This window comes from Numida meleagris, chromosome 24 (genome assembly GCF_002078875.1).
Source record: "Numida meleagris isolate 19003 breed g44 Domestic line chromosome 24, NumMel1.0, whole genome shotgun sequence".
NCBI lineage: Eukaryota > Metazoa > Chordata > Aves > Galliformes > Numididae > Numida > Numida meleagris.
In genome coordinates this window covers 868,906-884,888 of record NC_034432.1, presented here as the reverse complement: position 1 = coordinate 884,888, position 15,983 = coordinate 868,906, and the positions used below count along the sequence as shown (strand labels likewise).

The following is a 15,983-nucleotide window of genomic DNA, read 5'->3' as shown; positions in this document are numbered from 1 at the left end:
CAATCCAAGTGCTCCCTTTCTTCTTTGAGCCCTCTCTCTATGAACGTTTCTTTGATTCAAGATGCCAAGATCAGGGATTTATATACCTATATGTATATACTCTATTTATATATATATAATCTATTTAATTTGTGTATGAAGCAGCGCGAGATGAATCGGGGGGACTTGATTTTTCTATTATTTATCCCCCTCTGATTGCCAATTCACACCGGCCCTCGCTCCCTTCACTGGGTTCTCTATCTCTCTTGGCCTCTTCTTATGGAATCCAAGATTTCTACCTGCCCCGCTCTCCTTGAGGGGGTTGGGGGTCAAAGATGGGCCCTGGGTGCTTCCCACCCCGTGCTGTGGCCAGGCTGCTTGGCTTAGAGGCCAAACGTGGCGACCCATTTGGAAAAGGTCTTGACTTCGAAGAACACAAAGCTCTTCGAGTGGATTAGGGTACCTAGAGGATATATTAGGATATATCACATATATGTGATCTCACAACGGTGATTCCAAGGCAGGGGAGGGGGAGGAAAAGCCATAATAAAAGAAAAAAAAATGTACGTGATTGAGAGAGCCTGAACTGATTTTTGGAAAGGAGTATTTAGAGCATTGCAACTCAATGGAAAGCTCTTGGGAGAGGGGTAGGAAAAAGAAAGAGCTGGCTTTTCACCCGTGCTGGACCCGCTCGTTTTGCTCTTGTGCTCACCAGGACATTATTTTATTCTCGTTATTACTATTATTATATTTATTATTATTTATTTTTATTTTTCAAAGGGAGAGGGAGCGCGGAAGAAACTGTCCCTGGGACCTTGTGCAGGGGAAGGCTGTAGTTCGGGATGCAGTGTGAGAGATGAGTCATGCTCCTATAATGGCTTTAATTGAATAAACGAGACCGTTTTCACCTCCTCACCCACGGGCCCCATCATTCAGGCTAACTCGGTGCATGTGCCACCTCCCTGTGCCCATCCCCTTGGGGACAGCACCAGGAACCCCCCTCCCCCTGCCCAGCCCCTCTGGGTGCTGCTCTTGTTGTGGGTGCTGCCCTGCAGCCCCAGTGCTGGGGCAGAGGGACGTTTCCACGTGCTCTCATCGTGTCCCCTGCTGCTCCTGCGGGCTGGTGGCACATCCCCAGCCAAGGGGACATGGTGGAGAGTGGAAGGATGGAGAGCATTGAGCTTCCCTCCGTGGAGGGCTCCTATAGGGCTGTGCCTGTGCGTGGGATGGATCTGGCCACCTGGTGTTGGTGGCAGGAGGATGTCACCATGCCGCTGTCCCCTCTGAGCTGCTCGGTGCCACTAGCAGATGTTTGGCTGCGGGTGGGCATCGGGCGCAGCCCCGTGTCCTCATGCGAGCAGCTCAATGGGGACAACGCGCCGGGGCGAAGCGCTTTTATGGCTGGGGAGCAGCCACGTGCCACCCTCCATTGGCCGGTGGCTTCGGTCTGGAGTGGGGGTGGGAGGGGGAACGGTGCCAATCAGGGGCCGGGAGCGGCGTGCCATCATCTTTTGGTTTTTCCCAGGTGACCAATCCGGGTGGGCACGGGGCCGAGGCGGCGCTGCCATAGGCTGCGGGGCGACGCTGTCACCTGCTCGGCTCTAACAAAGGGATGGGCAGAGATGGGGCTGGTGACCTGGGACGAGGGCGAAGCTCTGCGGGGAATTCGGTGACCCACGGGGCGGGGGATGCTCGGTGCTTGACCCATTCCCTGCTCCAGGAGTCACCCCATCCCTGCGGGGTGCAATCCCGTGCTCCCAAATGGGAACCGATACTCAACCGCCCCATTTCTCCCACCCCGTGGGGCTCGGGATGCTGCCAGCCGCTCTCTGTCCTAGCAGAGCTTCTTGACAATCTCAACACCTTGTGGCGGGTGAGCGTGGCCATCCCCACGCCTTTGGGAGCTGGAATCCTGCAGGATTCCATTCTCTACGTATCTTTTCTTCCCTCCTCTTCCCCACTTTGCACGTGGCTGGCAATAGGAGCCCCGTGTGTTGGCGTGACATTGATCTAAACTGCGGCTTCTTGTGTGGCTGGTTAAGCTTGCTTGGGCACCGTGATGTGAGTGGTTAGCACTCAGCACTGTCTGCTCGCCTCTCCCTTGTGTCTACCTGGCTGCTGGGGACGTTAATGGGAGATAGGCTTGCATGTTCTGTATTGAGAGATCAGCTCTCCGTGTCCTTTTCCGTGCTTGAAGCACCGTGGTTGGAGTGGAAAAAAAAAAAAAAATAGGAGTAAAGGCGATACTAATTAATCAATGGGTCAATGAGGGATTGAGAGGAGCCGACCTATACAAACGTAACGATGGGGAAGCGGTGATTTCAATTCAGCGCATCGTTTTCACCTTGAGGTATCCTAGGAAAGAACCCGAGGTCGACTTGAGTTGGGCTCCTGTCTTAATGCTTCCACCTCCTCCTTAGTGCTTCCAGTGCGAAAATGCAGCGCGTTGGCTTATCCCATCGGGAGCCCCTTTGCACCCCTCTGTTGTAGCAGGGTGGGTGCAGCGAGGGCACCTCACCTTGGGCTGCTCTGAGCTCTCTGTAGAGCAGATTTCTGCCTGCAGCGGGATGCGCTGCTCCCCTCCCTGCAGCTCCAAGAGGTGTGAGGACCCGGAGAGTTCACAGGTGGACGCGGGGCTCATCTGGGTGATGGCAAATTCTCAGCCCAATACCATTAAAAAAATAACACCAAATCAGGATTTTTCTTCTTCGAGGAGCCCTTTCTCCCCGAGGGAGCTTCCTCCTGCACTCTTTTGCCGTTTTACATTGGAAGCAAAGGGTTTTTGCTTTGAACAAATGGCTGAAGCCTTCTGAGGTCTGCAGCCTTTGTCATCCTCGCTGTGACCCCACGGGGCTCTCACGCCACGGGCCGGGCATGGAGTGGGGAAAAGTGCAGCCACAAAGAAACCATATGTGTGTGTGCATGCCTAAATGCAGGAATACCTGTGTTTCAGACCCCAAGTAATTGCAGCAGGGTTGCAGTGCTGGTGGATGGATTCTGGCGATGCTCATGAGGGAGCTGTGGGGTTTTGGGGTCCGTGCCTCATCCCGTTGCCAAGGCAGAGCCTTTGGGAGCGTCAGGTCCGTGTGGGTTTGCTCCTCATCGCGCTGGGGCTGCGGCTTCGTGCTGGGAGCAGTCGTTCCTCTCCATACAATCCGGGCTCCCGGAGCCCCCAGGGGTTTTTAAGGGCGTGATTTTTCACGTTGGGATTTCTTACGAAGCGTCTGAGTGGGAGCAGTGGGTTTCTGGAGGAGCCCAATCGGGCCCTGGTGAATTTTGGCAGCGGGAATGGCAGCTTGGGGCCGTGCTCTGCATGAACTGCATGCTGCAGGGCTCTGGGCCCTTTGCAGATCTGGAGCTTTGCAGCGCTCTGCAATGGGGCTTGCCATGCCCTGCAATAACACCGGGATGCCCAGTGCTACTTTTTTTTCCCCTACAGAGCAAAAATAATAATAATAACAAAATACGATGAGGGGTTTTCTCCCATCCTACCCCCTCAGCAAGCCAGCCTGGCACATGGCATCCACCCAATGGGAGCTGATGGGGGGGATAGCTGCTGGCGTTTGCCCCCCAGCAGTGATAGGGAGGAAAATGCTGAGCTAGGTGCTGGTGGGGCTGGGCAGGTCGCTGAGATGCTCTGAGGGTGATTGGATGTGAAAGCGGAGCCGCTGGCATCTTCCCTGCCCCGCGCTTGCCCCGTGGTGCGGGAGGCTTTGCTGGCCTGGGACGATGTGACAGCATTGCCATCGAGAGAGTGGCCTTAAAAATAATCCCAGGGCCGTGCTCTGGTTGCCCTGCAGGATTTTTAGGGATGGAGATAGCGAAGTGTGCGCGCCAGCTCTGCTCTCTGGCTTCTCTAGAACGCAATGAGATGGGGATGGCTGCTGGCTTGGGGGCGGGGGGGAGGATTGAGAGCAGGGAAGCATCTGCAAAGCGGTGGTTGGCATGGTGGGTTTTGCAGGAAAAGATGGGAAACGCGTGGAGAGCTGAATCACGGAGCGGGTCGCTGAGTGCTGAGGTCTGCAAGGATGGGAGCAGCGGTCTCGTGCTGGCGTAACATGAGGATTTGCCCTGCTGCTGCTGAGAGCCAGTGCTCGTGGCTAGGATGCTGAGCTGTGTAATCCCTAAGCCGTGGCTCTGACAGCCCTAGGAGGTGTAAAAATCATTCTAATTCCACTTTCGGGGCTTTTGGTGTCACCAGGGCAGGGGCAAAGCGGGCAGTGCCAAGTGTGCGCGCGCTCCGTCTCAAATCCCTGCGCCTGGATCTTGGGAAGAATGTGATTAATAAGTGCTGGGGATGAGCGTGGGTGCAGGTGATGTGGGCATCACCCAGCCCCAAACTGTTTCTTTTGGAGGAGAAATAATGTGTGTATATATATGCGTGTATATATATCTATCTATCTGTCCTTGGATCCATTTTGCTCCCTTTGTGAGGCACTGCATGGGTAATGGGGAGGAGATGAGGGACTGAAGGACTGTGATTCCCTTTTGGAGGCACTGAGTGCTTCCCTGGGAAGGAGGAAGAGCTTCCCTTGAGGCGCCAGCTTTGTTCCAGCCCTTCCTCCTGCTCTGCCTTTCAGTCGACGTTGGAGGGAGGGAAGGTCCCCGTACCCTGCAATTAGGGCTGATGGGTTCTGGGTGCGTTCCTCAGCCCCAAGCTGGAGGTTTTGTACCCTCCCGAGCCCCCGACCCACCACGAGCTGGGCTGTCCTCATCTCCCATGCAACGAGCTGGAAGGGAGGAGGGGAAAATAAAAGAAAACTTGTTATTTTTTTTTTTCTTACTTTCAATTTTTTTCCCTCTGCGCTCTTTCTCTTGGGAAAGGAATTGTGTCTTTGGATGACCTGGAAGCGCTCTCTGGAGATGCGCGTAGAGTCGATGGGAAAGGCTTGGGGAAGTGGGGAGCGTAACTCTGGCTGCTGAGGAGGGTATCAGGGATGGAGTTTGCTTGGAGGCTTGGGTCGATGCCATGCAGGGCTGTTGGCATCCAGGGGCTTGTGGATGCTGCGGGGGGTGAAGGAGCCACCGGTGGCTGCTGGTTCTGCACAGACCCCGTCTTCTGGGGAGCTTGCTCCCTTCCTCCGCGTTGGTTTGGCTTTGAGCAACCAAAGCCCGGAGAAACCCGTTCCTTATGAAAGCGTATATATAATATTAACCAAAAAAAATGAAGTTTCACCTGAAGGCCGTTCCTTTCCAGAGGAGCAGGGTGCTTTCTAGAGCACACACTGCGCACGACCGCGGAACCCGCGGCGGCGAGGCTCTCCGCTTTGCGGGTTGCCATGGAAAACTGGGATTATTCAGCTCGTGCATGGGCAGAGGGGGCCAGCACCATCGTTTTGAACACGCACCGTGCTGGCCCTGGTGGGAGCCTCGGCATCCTCCGTGCTCTCCTCCCGCAGCCCCAGCCCCTCGGCCGGGCTCTTATCTCCAATAATCCTCCCATAAGAGGGCTTTCTGCTTGTTATGACACCCAGTGAAAGCGTGGGAGAAAGATCCTTTCTTCACCCTTGTCCTCCGCAGCCAGCCACTAGCCTGAATGGGAGGCTTTTTTGTGTCTCTGTGTGCCTGACTAATTGAGCTGAAGGACTTGCGTCTGGAAGGGCTTGAAAGGGACTTTTGTTGCTGCTGCAGAGTTTGTGGAAGGCGAATGAGCGCTGCTTTCTTAAGGGATGCGGGTCCTGGGCAAATTTGACTCTCGAGTGCTCACGCCTCTGAGGTCTTTGGGAAAATTAGGGGGGGAAGAAAAAAAAAAAAAAAGGTGGTGGGCTTGTTTGCTTCTTCTTTTTTTTTCTTGCTAGAAAAAATGGAGTCTGGCCCCCAAATGCTTTGTGAGCCGGCTTTAAAATAGGGCTGGGCGAGGTGAGAAAATGGTGGTTTAAAAATAACCACCTCCTGCTCCCTCCGCTCTGACGCTCCAAGCGCAAATCCCCTCCGTCACCTCGGGAGGAATCGTGGTGTTTTTTTTTTTTTCCCCCATCCCGCAGCACTTCCAGGCCACGTTCTGCCCCTTGATGCTGCGAGCTGATGGGCACCGAGCGCCTGAAGCTCTGCCCACACCTTTCTGTTTGCTGCTGCAAAATCCTCTTTTTCCCTTTTTGCTTTTGCTGTGGTGGACGTGGTGGGATGTCAGGCTTGCTACTACGGGTCCTTTCCTTAGGGCATGGGGTCATCCCGTTGGCGCTGTCCACGCACGGTGGGATGCGCCAGCACTCAGCGTTGCCAAGCATTGCTTTGTGCGTGATGCTTCCTACCTGCCCTTGCTCATTTCTCATGACATCCTCATCCAGGATGGAGGGGAAAACTGGGGATTTGTGATAGAACGCAGCCGGGCTTTCGGACAGCGATGCACGTGGCCATTGGTGCCACTGGAGGAGGATGCTTGGCCACCCACCCCGGCCACGTTTCCCTACACAGTGCACCTCCCAAGCATTTTCTTGATGCTGCTGGAGATGATGAGGAGGAAAACGTGTCGACAGAGCTGGAAAATCCAAGCGAGGATCAAGGCCTCGCATCCCCCGGTGGTGGCCATCCAAAATCGCTCAGCTTTTCCTCTTCCCCCTCATTGCCAAACTCTGCAAACAGCGCTTTCTCTTAACACCTCCATGTAAAAATTATTATTATTATTTCCTTCTCTCTCTTTTTTTTTTTTTTTTTTGGCTTTTGACCCTTCTCCTCCCCAGCCCCATCCTGGCTCCTGAATGGAAGGAATTATTCTCCAAGCCGCCAGGCTGTACTCCTATGAGCACGGATAAACACCTTCGCTTTGCCAATGGGGTTCTGGCCCAAAGCAGCTGAGAGCATTTCGGAAGCTGACTCCCCATGGGGGTGGGATGGAGGCTGCGTGTGTTGGCGTCTCCGTGCCCCTAGAGCTCTGCTTGGTGCCCAAAGGGGTCAAAGAGGCACGAGGTGCTGGGAGAAGAAGCAAAGGGGCGTGAGGTTGGGTTGGTTGGTTGAGGGGATGGTTTTTGGTTGGGTCAAACGGGATAGAGAAAGAGGAGGAAGGAGAAGCGAAGGGAATAAGCAGCAGTACCTTGAAAAATAGGAATAATAGTGGTGAGAACGATTCATCATGGTTGATAATGCTTCTTCACCAGGCTCAAGGCGGGGAGGTTGGGTAACGTTGCCACGCTGTGCTAAAACCATGACCTCTCCTTTCCAGCTGTCCCTGCTCCTCCCTTGCTGCGGCGCTGGGGATGCCGTTGACACCAGGTACGTGCCAAGCGAGTCCCACCCCATCCCCATCCCTCCTCAGTGACAATTTCCCTGCAATTTGGGCGCTTCCTAAGGAAGCACCTCAGAAGTTTTGCTCTCTCAGCGCCGCGATGTGATAACGGTGCTGCGCCTTGGTCACGAGCAACGAGCAGACGTCGGCGCCGGGACGGCTGCGCCCACCAACCTCCCGCCGTGTTTGCATTTAATTCGTTGAAAAAATGCAATAAAATCAAGATCAGAAATCACGCAAAGAAGGGCAATCCCCCATTTCCAGCTTTCTGGAATCACGTATGTACTTGGAAATCGGGGGCTGGAGCTGGCAGCAACCAGGGGTGCCCTCAGCAGCAGAGCACGGCCGGTAGATCCCCAGCTGGAGGACAGAGGGTAAATACAGAATCCCACGTTGCTCTTTAATTTCTATTCCTCCCTTCCCCTTTTTTTTTTGGTAAGGAGGGGCTGACTTTTATTTCTACGGATTTTTTGACACTCGAGGCTTGCAGGAATGCACATCCTTGGAGCTTGCGCAGCAACCTGGGATCGGGTGAAGGACATAAAGAGAGAGCGCATTCCAACGCACGGGAACACGATATTATTATTGCTAATCAATAAGAGCGTAGCAATTAATGACTTTCGCCTTACGCCGTGCGTGCACCTCGGCCCCCTGCTGCAAGCACGGGGCTCTGCCCTGGGGGCTTTTGCTTTCAGCCCAGCCCTGGTGTGCTTAGAGCATCCCAGGTTGACTGCAGCATTGCTGCATCACGGCCACGGGTTCCCGCGCTCTCCCTTCCATCCTTCCCTCCCCAGCGATAACACCGCGAGGAACTGAGTCGCTTTTCTCTTTTATTTACTCTTTTTTTTAATTTTTTCTCCTTCCAACAAACAAAGTATCCTTATGAGCTGTCTTTTTAATAATCCTTTTTTTTTTTTTTTTGACCCCCCCCCCCCCCCCCCCCCCCAGATGCAAAAAGGAAAAAGTGAAGGCTGGAATTTCGGCTGTAGTTTGGTTTTCATTTTTGCTGGGGACAATGGGACGGCGGCTGCGCGCCATCCTGGCTTGCAAACGGCCAAACCTTGGAGGGTGCCACCGCCCTTTGCCCGTGCACCCCGATGACGTATCCCACATCTATTTGATCATGGCCTGTTGGGTTGATGTGTATTTTTGTATTTTTTTTTCCCCTCCTTTTCCTTTTTTTTTTTTTTTTTCTTCCCTCCCTCCATTTCTGCATTTCAAGCCTTTGTCTCATCTCCCACCAGCGTCTAACGAAGGGGCAGCCGCTCCCACGCCAATGGGGTTTTTTTATTGTCCTTGTTTTCCCAGTGCTTTGTTCCCCATTCCACCCTCCCAGTGGCCCTCGTCCCACGCTTGTGGGGATCCCAGTAAGGGCACTGGGCTGGGGTGACTGGGGGAAGGACAGAGAAGCACAAAGCCCGAGCGCGACGAGGGCTCTTGTTGTCATGGTTGTGCGCGAAAGAGTTAACCCATTAGGAATTCTGAGCCCTTCTTCCGATAGTTAAACCTGATTTGCATGCATTTGCATAATGAATGTCATTTGCATTCCTGGAGGTTGGCTACTTCTGTGGGAAAAGTCAAAGCGGGATTGCAGGGAGGGCGAAGGGAGGGGGTGGGGGGGGTCGGCGAAGAAAGGAGGGAAGATTTCCCCGCGCCCCACGCGCATCCCTGCCCCCTCCGCTGTCCTCACCCAAACGTTGCCTTTCTTCTCCTTTTCCCCCCATTTTTTTCTTTCCCCCCTCGATGCCTTCCTGCCTCTCCCTTCCATTGGCCGCATAAAGCCAAGGGCGGATGGGCCGCGTCGAGGCGAGCGCATCCTTCCCGCTCCCCCCCTTCAACCCCCCCCCAACCCCCTCTTCCTCTCCTTTAATTTCCCCCCTTCTAATTCCATCTTGGCTCCAGTTCCCGGCACCCTCGTACGCGGGGGGCTGCGGCCTTCTCCCTCCCCTCTCCGTGGGTGCATGCGTGCTGGAACGGCAGCGGAAAGGGGAAAAAAAAGGTGCGAGCCACCATTTTAGGCAGCCGACATAAAATGGCCGATCCTCGCTCGTGGCTGCAGCCGCCCCACGTCTCTGCCCCACGGTCCCATGCCCCACGGTCCCATACCCCACCCGTGGCCCCATGGCCCACAGTGGCCCCACGTCCCACCCGTGCCCCGTGTGCTCACTCGAGCCTCGTTCACCCTCATTTCCCCTTTCCCACCCATGGCCTTCGCTCCCAGCGTCATCCCCCCAGATCTTCTCCTTCAGATTCATTTCCCATTTCTGCAGCGGGGATGAGACCGACGCCAGCATCCTGTCTTTTCTACGAGGTTTTTTGGGACGATGGTTAAAAACGGGTGGGTTTTGTGATGGTCGTTAGGAATCGCTCCGTGTCACGGGGGATATTTTGGTTTCCTTTTAGCCAAGCGATCTCGTCGTGCCTTCAGCCGGTGTCGGTGTTTTCGTGTGCTGCAGAAATATTAACAAAGCAGTTGCTGGATTATTATTTTTCCCCCCTTTTGTTGGGCTGCCATTGAGAATGATGTGCGGCTGTTTAAGGATGGGGGGGAATGGAAAAAATAATCTCAGTGCAAAATGCAGCCAAGATCATCCTTGCGCTGCGCGTGGTCCAGGGTGGTTCACGCGCCCAATGGGCGGTTTGTAGGGACAAGGGCACTGAGGTCAAATAGGAGCAGGAATATGGCTTGATCTGCTGGGAGATGATTGATTGATGGAGTGATTGGGCTCTGATGCTTGAGGTTTTTATTTTTGGGGTGATTTACCCACGAAGCCCACTGGGAGAGCTGGCTTTAGGCATTGCTCTTGGTGCTCCGTGAGGTTGCGGTGGTGCTCCCTGATTTCTCCCCATCTCTCCGCCGCCACGAGAGCAAGAAACCTGAAAGTCTGAATACGTGGAATGAGCTGAACCCCAAATCTCGTTCTTTCCCAGTGGGCTGGAGCATCAGCTCCGTTGCCCCATGCCCATTTTGGGGCTAAGGCTGCTGTCCCCATGCAGGCAATGAGCCCTCGGAGGCGACCCACATCCAGCCCAGCGCGTGCAGGAATGGGAACTCGTTCCCTAACGCCTGCAAAAATGCACTAAGGCTCTTAGCTGCTCAGCTGAGCCAGGGACTCTCAGCTGATTTCTCACTGCTTGGAACTGGGGGGGGTGGATTTTTGTGCTTTTTTTTCTCACTGTTGTGCTGGGACGTGGCCATGGAGTGGACGTGGACGGGGGGATGGAGCTTTGGCATTGCTGCTCCGTGCTGCTGAGCCTCCATCCTTGGCTTATTGCTTCCTTTCCACTGCTCGCTCCTCTCTGGTTTCTATCCTGTTATCAACGATTTATGGGACTAAAGGGCAAGAGAAAAGGATCTTTCTCTGGCCCCAGTGCTTTCCCCTATTAAACATGCCAAGTAAATTCTGCACTGGGCGCTTAAATCTATGCGTAGCCCGTGAATTGCCATGGATTAAGCAGCATTTACGTGGAGGGAAAATACACGAGCCAAACCAATGTGTAAAAAAACCAAATAAATCCGTGTTGGCAACCTGGGACAGCATGGAGCAGAGCGCTGGGGAAAGCAGCATGCGGTCCCACTGAGCTCCAGCATCACTGCTGAGAGGCTGCCCTGGATGGATGCACTCAGTGTCCCCAGATCTACTCAAACTCTGGGTCGTGGGGCTGGGCTCGAGTTTTTCAGCAGCTCTGGTGGCAGTGGGAAGCCTGGGGGTCACGAGGCAGGTGGAAGAAATGGGTTCTTTTGAATGGGATTGGTTGCATTTGGCTCTGCCTTGTATCTCCTAGGCTGGAGGTCCATGGGGATGAAGGATGCTGGGTGAGTTCTCACCTGGAGTGCTGTGGCCATAATCACCTGTGGTGCAGCTGGGGCTGATGTTTATCCCGCTCTCATCCCCTTTTCTCTTTCTCCCCACTAGTGCAGAGCGTGGCTTCCCCTTGCTGTGATGCTCCACTCGTTTCCTGGCCACCCAAAGGCGGGGCTTGAGTCCTGGTGGAAGTTCATGGGGAATTTCCTGGTAAGAGCATGGATTTTCATGGACATCCATAAGCCCAAGCCCCTTGCACTGAGCAGGCTCCAGCACCGGCCCCATGGGTGCAAGGATCACGCCATAGGGAGCGTGGTCACGCTGCTCACTGTGCACTACCTGGCTTCTCGCACCCCTATGGTTTTCTTCCATGCTTCCCTTGTTGCTGTTCTGTTCTTTCCCAACCCTCCAAACCCACGAGCAGCATCGTTTGAGGTGCTTCTTTGCTGTTAAATCTGGGGAGGAGGACGAGGAGGGCGTTGCTGTCGCTTGGGGTTTTTAACTTAGATCGTGTCTCCCTATTGCATGAACCCAGGAGCGGGAGCTGGAGAGGAAAACCCACCCCACAACCACAGCAGAGCCAGGACATGGGGAGCTGCCTGCACGACCCATCTCGGGGACGTAGTCACTACGTGTGCCTTCCTCCATCCTCCTCCTCCCAGCAGCTGCCGGCCTGGAGCAACGCAGAGCAAGCCTGGCATTGGGCTGTAGGAACACCAGGAGCACCCTGGGGACAGGACACAGCGCCAAGCCACACTGGTGAGACTGGGGGACACTGGGAGGGGGGGGGGGGCACAGGTGAGGCTCTGGGGCTGCGGAGAGCCTGGTGGGACAGGGCATTTATTAACATGGCGCAGCTGAAGCGGGTGCTCTGCCAGTGGTCAAGGCTGCGCCACAAACTGAGCATTGTTTCCCAGTAGGTTGGGCGCATTTTCCCCGCTCCCCCCCCTCCCTTCCCCTTTCCTCTCCTCTCGCCTTCGCACAAAGATGTCATTGTGCCGGGGGCTCGGTGATGGCAGCGTTGTTATTTGGTTCAAAAAAAAAAAAAAAAAAAAAGAAAAAAAAATAGGGGGGGGGGGGGGGGAACCCAACAAGGTGAAGAGGTTTAAATCAGCTTAGCCCAAATGCCAATTAAAAACCAAAGAGGATTAGGCTTGTGATCAGCAGAATAGACCATCATTGTGCCCGGCCGAGGGTCCCCGCTCTGGGTCCTGCTGTGGAGGTGCAGGGCCCAGCTCTCCAAGCAGCGTGTCCAGGGTGTGGGCAGCAAAACCTCTGGGGTTCCTGGTGGGAGCACATTGTCTTCCATGTGGTTTTTTTTGTTGTTGCTGTTGCAAGCACCCTTGCCTTGGTTTGAGCTCAGCTGAACAAGGAGAGCGCTTGGTCTCTCTGCCAAGGGAAGGTCTTGGGCTGGGTTGGGTGCTAGTGTCATCGAGCTGTCCCCATAGGAGGATGAGGGCATCATTGTTAGCTCTGCTCCCAGCAGTGCGCATCACCCTCGGTCCTGGGGGTGGTGAAACACTGGGAGCATCTCATGAGCTGTCCTGCAGCCAGAGAGTCATAGAATCACCTGAGCTGGCTAGAGCTCTGAGATCAAATGCAACCATGAACCTGACCTGCTGCATTCAATCCTTGTCCTGTCCCTTCGTGCCACAAGGCTTCATGCATCTGCTCCGTGGCTGCTACTCTCTGTTCAGCTCAGTGCTCCTGTGCCATCCTCCAGCTTGGAGGAGTTGAGCTCTCAAAAGGTGTGCACCTATGAGGAAACCCATGGTCCTGGTGGTACCTTGGGGAGGGTGAGGTGGCTGTGTGTGCTCTGCCCTGCTCTGAGCATCTCTCCCAAGGCTCCTCTGCTCTGGCCAACACGTTTCTTGCAGTGCTACAGCTGTTCTGGTGAGGGGCTTTGCCTCTCAGGACGTGGCTGTAAGACAGGGGTTGCTCAGCCACCAGCTCGCTCCCTGTCCTCAGCACCTTCCTACTCCTGGGGTTCAGCTTTTTAGCTCCAGCATCTCTGCTGCATGGGCACAGCCTGAGACCCTTCTTCTTCAGCCTGATGCTGCCTGGGGATTGGGGTTCTCGGGGGTTGAGAGCCCACGGGGCTGTGGTCCCATAGGGATCTTTCCCTGTGCTAGGTGAAAGCTGGTGGGAGGAGCTGTGCTGAGCTGCGGAGCCACCAGCAATGAATGCAGAATGCTCCAGGTCTTGAGCCATAGAGAGGAAACAGGAGGAAAGAAAGGCCCTTTTTTTTGTGCCTAGCAGGAGAACCTGGACGCTCCAAATATCAGCAGAGGGAGGACAGTCGCAGGGTGCAGAGCATGGGCAGTGGGTGCTCAGGGGCAGGAAGCAGGGATGCTGCTGGTGGGGACAGCAGAGGGGCTTTCTCCCCACGTGCATCACCCAAACGCAACGCCCAAGGGTGCTGCACCCTTCCATACCCAAGGATGCTGACGGGCACCCAGCGAGCCCAGGGGCTGTGTGGGATCAGGGAGAGGGGACCAGCCCCGTCCCCTTTTGTCACCGCCGTGTAATTTATGATATGAGAGGGGACCATTGTCTGGGCCCATCCTGTATTTTTTTTCCGAGGGCTTTTGCCTCTCTTCCCAGCCCCCCGCTGTGCCTCCGCTACTGTACCGTTGCTATGGGACGTGCTCCCCGCGCCGCCGCTATGCGAGCAGAACCGGGGAGGGCTGCGCGCTGCGCCTGGACCCATCTGGAGCCCCGAGCCCCACTGCCGGCATCACCGACGTGCCCAGAGCCTGGGAATGGGACTTTCAGCCCTTCCAAGTTCACGGCCACCGGAGGCATTCAGCTGCCTGGGGGGGCAATGGGAGCAGGGCCGTTTGGCTCCATTCTCCCTTCCCCTCCGCCTTTCAGCGGCGCGATGTCCTCGCCGCATACAGATCCCCCATCCCTTTCTCCTCCTGACAAGTGCGCACATAAATAAATTACCCCCACCGGGCGAGTGTGGAACAATCTGTCCCCTAAATTCTATTCATCGCCAGACAGGACCCATTATTCCCCCGATTAAAGCCGCTGGAGTAGCTTGCAAGGGTTACAGTTACTCTGTCAAACTGTAAATAAGACACTAAAAATAAAGGGTGCTGGTGAGAGAAGGGAGAGAGAGGGGGGAAAGGGAAGCCAGACTAATGCCTGCTGCTAGGGAAACCGAATGAATCCCTAATGATGCCTGTGTACAAACAGCAAATAATGAAGGAAAAGTGACAAACGGACCTCGGCCGTGCTGCTGGCTGCAGGAGGCTCCGTGTCACCCCACTCCCATAGGGCCAGCAAAGGGGCAGCGTGGATCCAGACCTTGCTTTGCTTATGTGGAGGTGCAGGTCTTGCTGACGCGCTTCTTTTTTTGGGTGCATTCGGCACAGGAGATCTCCTGGCCCGGGGGATGTTGTCTCTGCCTGAGGTTGGCACAGGGGAGCATTCATCAGCTCTGCCCATGGAGCAGAGGGCTGTGAGGTGTCCCCCAATGGGCTAAGCTGATCCCAAGCTCTTTGCCCTGGCCAGTGATAGACTGCAGTGGGGGGAGCACACTGCCATAGGAAGCCTCTTTGGATGCAGCTCGCTTATCAGCCCCAAAAGGTGCAGGTGTTCACTTCTCCTCCTCTCGTCCCACAAAGCACAAGACGAGAGGCCAAAGCCCGCAGGCAGCGTGCTCACGTGGAGTTCTCCTCGGTTCTCAATGGGGCGAGGACTTCAGGGGTTTATTTCAGAGCATTCCCATTGCTGCCAAACTCACGCACCGGGAAAAGCCACCGGGCTGAGGCTGCCCACGAGCACCGACACGGAGCTGGGGATCCTTGCTCTTGGAAACCATGCAGCAAGGAGAGGCACGGAGTGGGGCATCTCCAGGTGGTGCCGATGCTCATCTGGAGAAGATGGAGCCCAGGAAGTGCCAGCGGGGACCTGGAAATATGTCCTGGGTGGGAAGAGCTGCAGCGTGCCCTCCTGCAGCAGAGCCATGTATTGAGGCTTCACAGATGCTCGCAGTCCCTCCAGAAGCGTTGCTCACACCAACACCGCTCCCCAGCCAGGCCAAGCTGGGGCTGAGAGCTTTCCTCCCCCTCAGGGGTGGGGAAAAAAAGCAAACCACGCAAAAAAAGTACAAACAAAAAACCCTTTTTGCCCACTTTTTGGCTGTGAAACCCCATGGCTCCAAGTAAAGTTCCCCTGCCTTGCTGGTGATGCTGTTGGGGATGGAGCCCCAACGATCACATTGCACTTGAGCAGTGGTGCTGCTCCCAAGGGAGGTGTAGCATCTTCAGAGCCCCACTCCAGCTGGATAAAGACAGATTGAGGTTCGGGAAAATACGCTTGCTGCTGATTTGATGGTTGGTTTTTCCTTTCTTAATGGAAGGAGAGATTCTCCTCCGTGGCTGCAGAACCACGGTGCTCGATGAGCCTGGCACGTGCTGGCCCTCGAGAAAGCTCATCTTGGTCACGTGCAGCCCACGTTGGCCACTGGGAGAGATGTGGAAAATCGGGCAGACCCGTGGTATTCGCTCTCTCATTCCAGAGCTGAGAAGTTTTGTGTCTGCCCATCCCTCTCTCTTCCCGTGCTTTCCCCCAGAACATCCGAGCGAGTGATTTCCCATCCGTGGACGTGACCTAGATGTTCCCATTTCGTGCTGCTTAAGAGCTTGTGGGAGCTGCAGCCAACTCCTTCCCTGCTCCGTGATCGGGATGGGGTGAACCTTCCCTCTGATTGCATCCTAAATTCCATCTCTTGAAGGTGTTTGCCAGCAAAGCGTGCACATGGAGCACACACGAAGTAACAGCCAGGTAGCTTGCGTGGCTAAATCACTCCTTTTTTTTTTTTTTTTTTTAAATTTTCATTATAACCTCCTTGTAAAGTCCATTTAAATGCTTCCCTGCAGGCTCGTATGAGGGCTGTTAAGGGCTTCATTTGAATAAATAAGTGCAGTGGTACAGGAGGAGCATCCCCACCGCCCCCTGGAAGCCCC

At 55.0% G+C, this 15,983-nt stretch overlaps 1 protein-coding gene and 1 long non-coding RNA gene across 2 annotated transcripts in view; one reads left to right on the top strand and one right to left on the bottom strand.

Moving 5' to 3' along the window:
- LOC110388003 (feather keratin 2-like) overlaps positions 1-15,983 on the bottom strand; it is a 906,242-nt gene that overhangs the window by 326,906 nt on the left and 563,353 nt on the right. The window lies entirely within an intron of this gene.
- LOC110388026 overlaps positions 1-15,983 on the top strand; it is a 22,845-nt gene that overhangs the window by 5,686 nt on the left and 1,176 nt on the right. Inside the window, exons 2-4 of the long non-coding RNA XR_002432764.1 lie at positions 7,139-7,188; positions 11,119-11,217; positions 11,543-11,766. This is a non-coding gene — a long non-coding RNA (uncharacterized LOC110388026). The remainder of the gene's footprint in view (positions 1-7,138; positions 7,189-11,118; positions 11,218-11,542; positions 11,767-15,983) is intronic.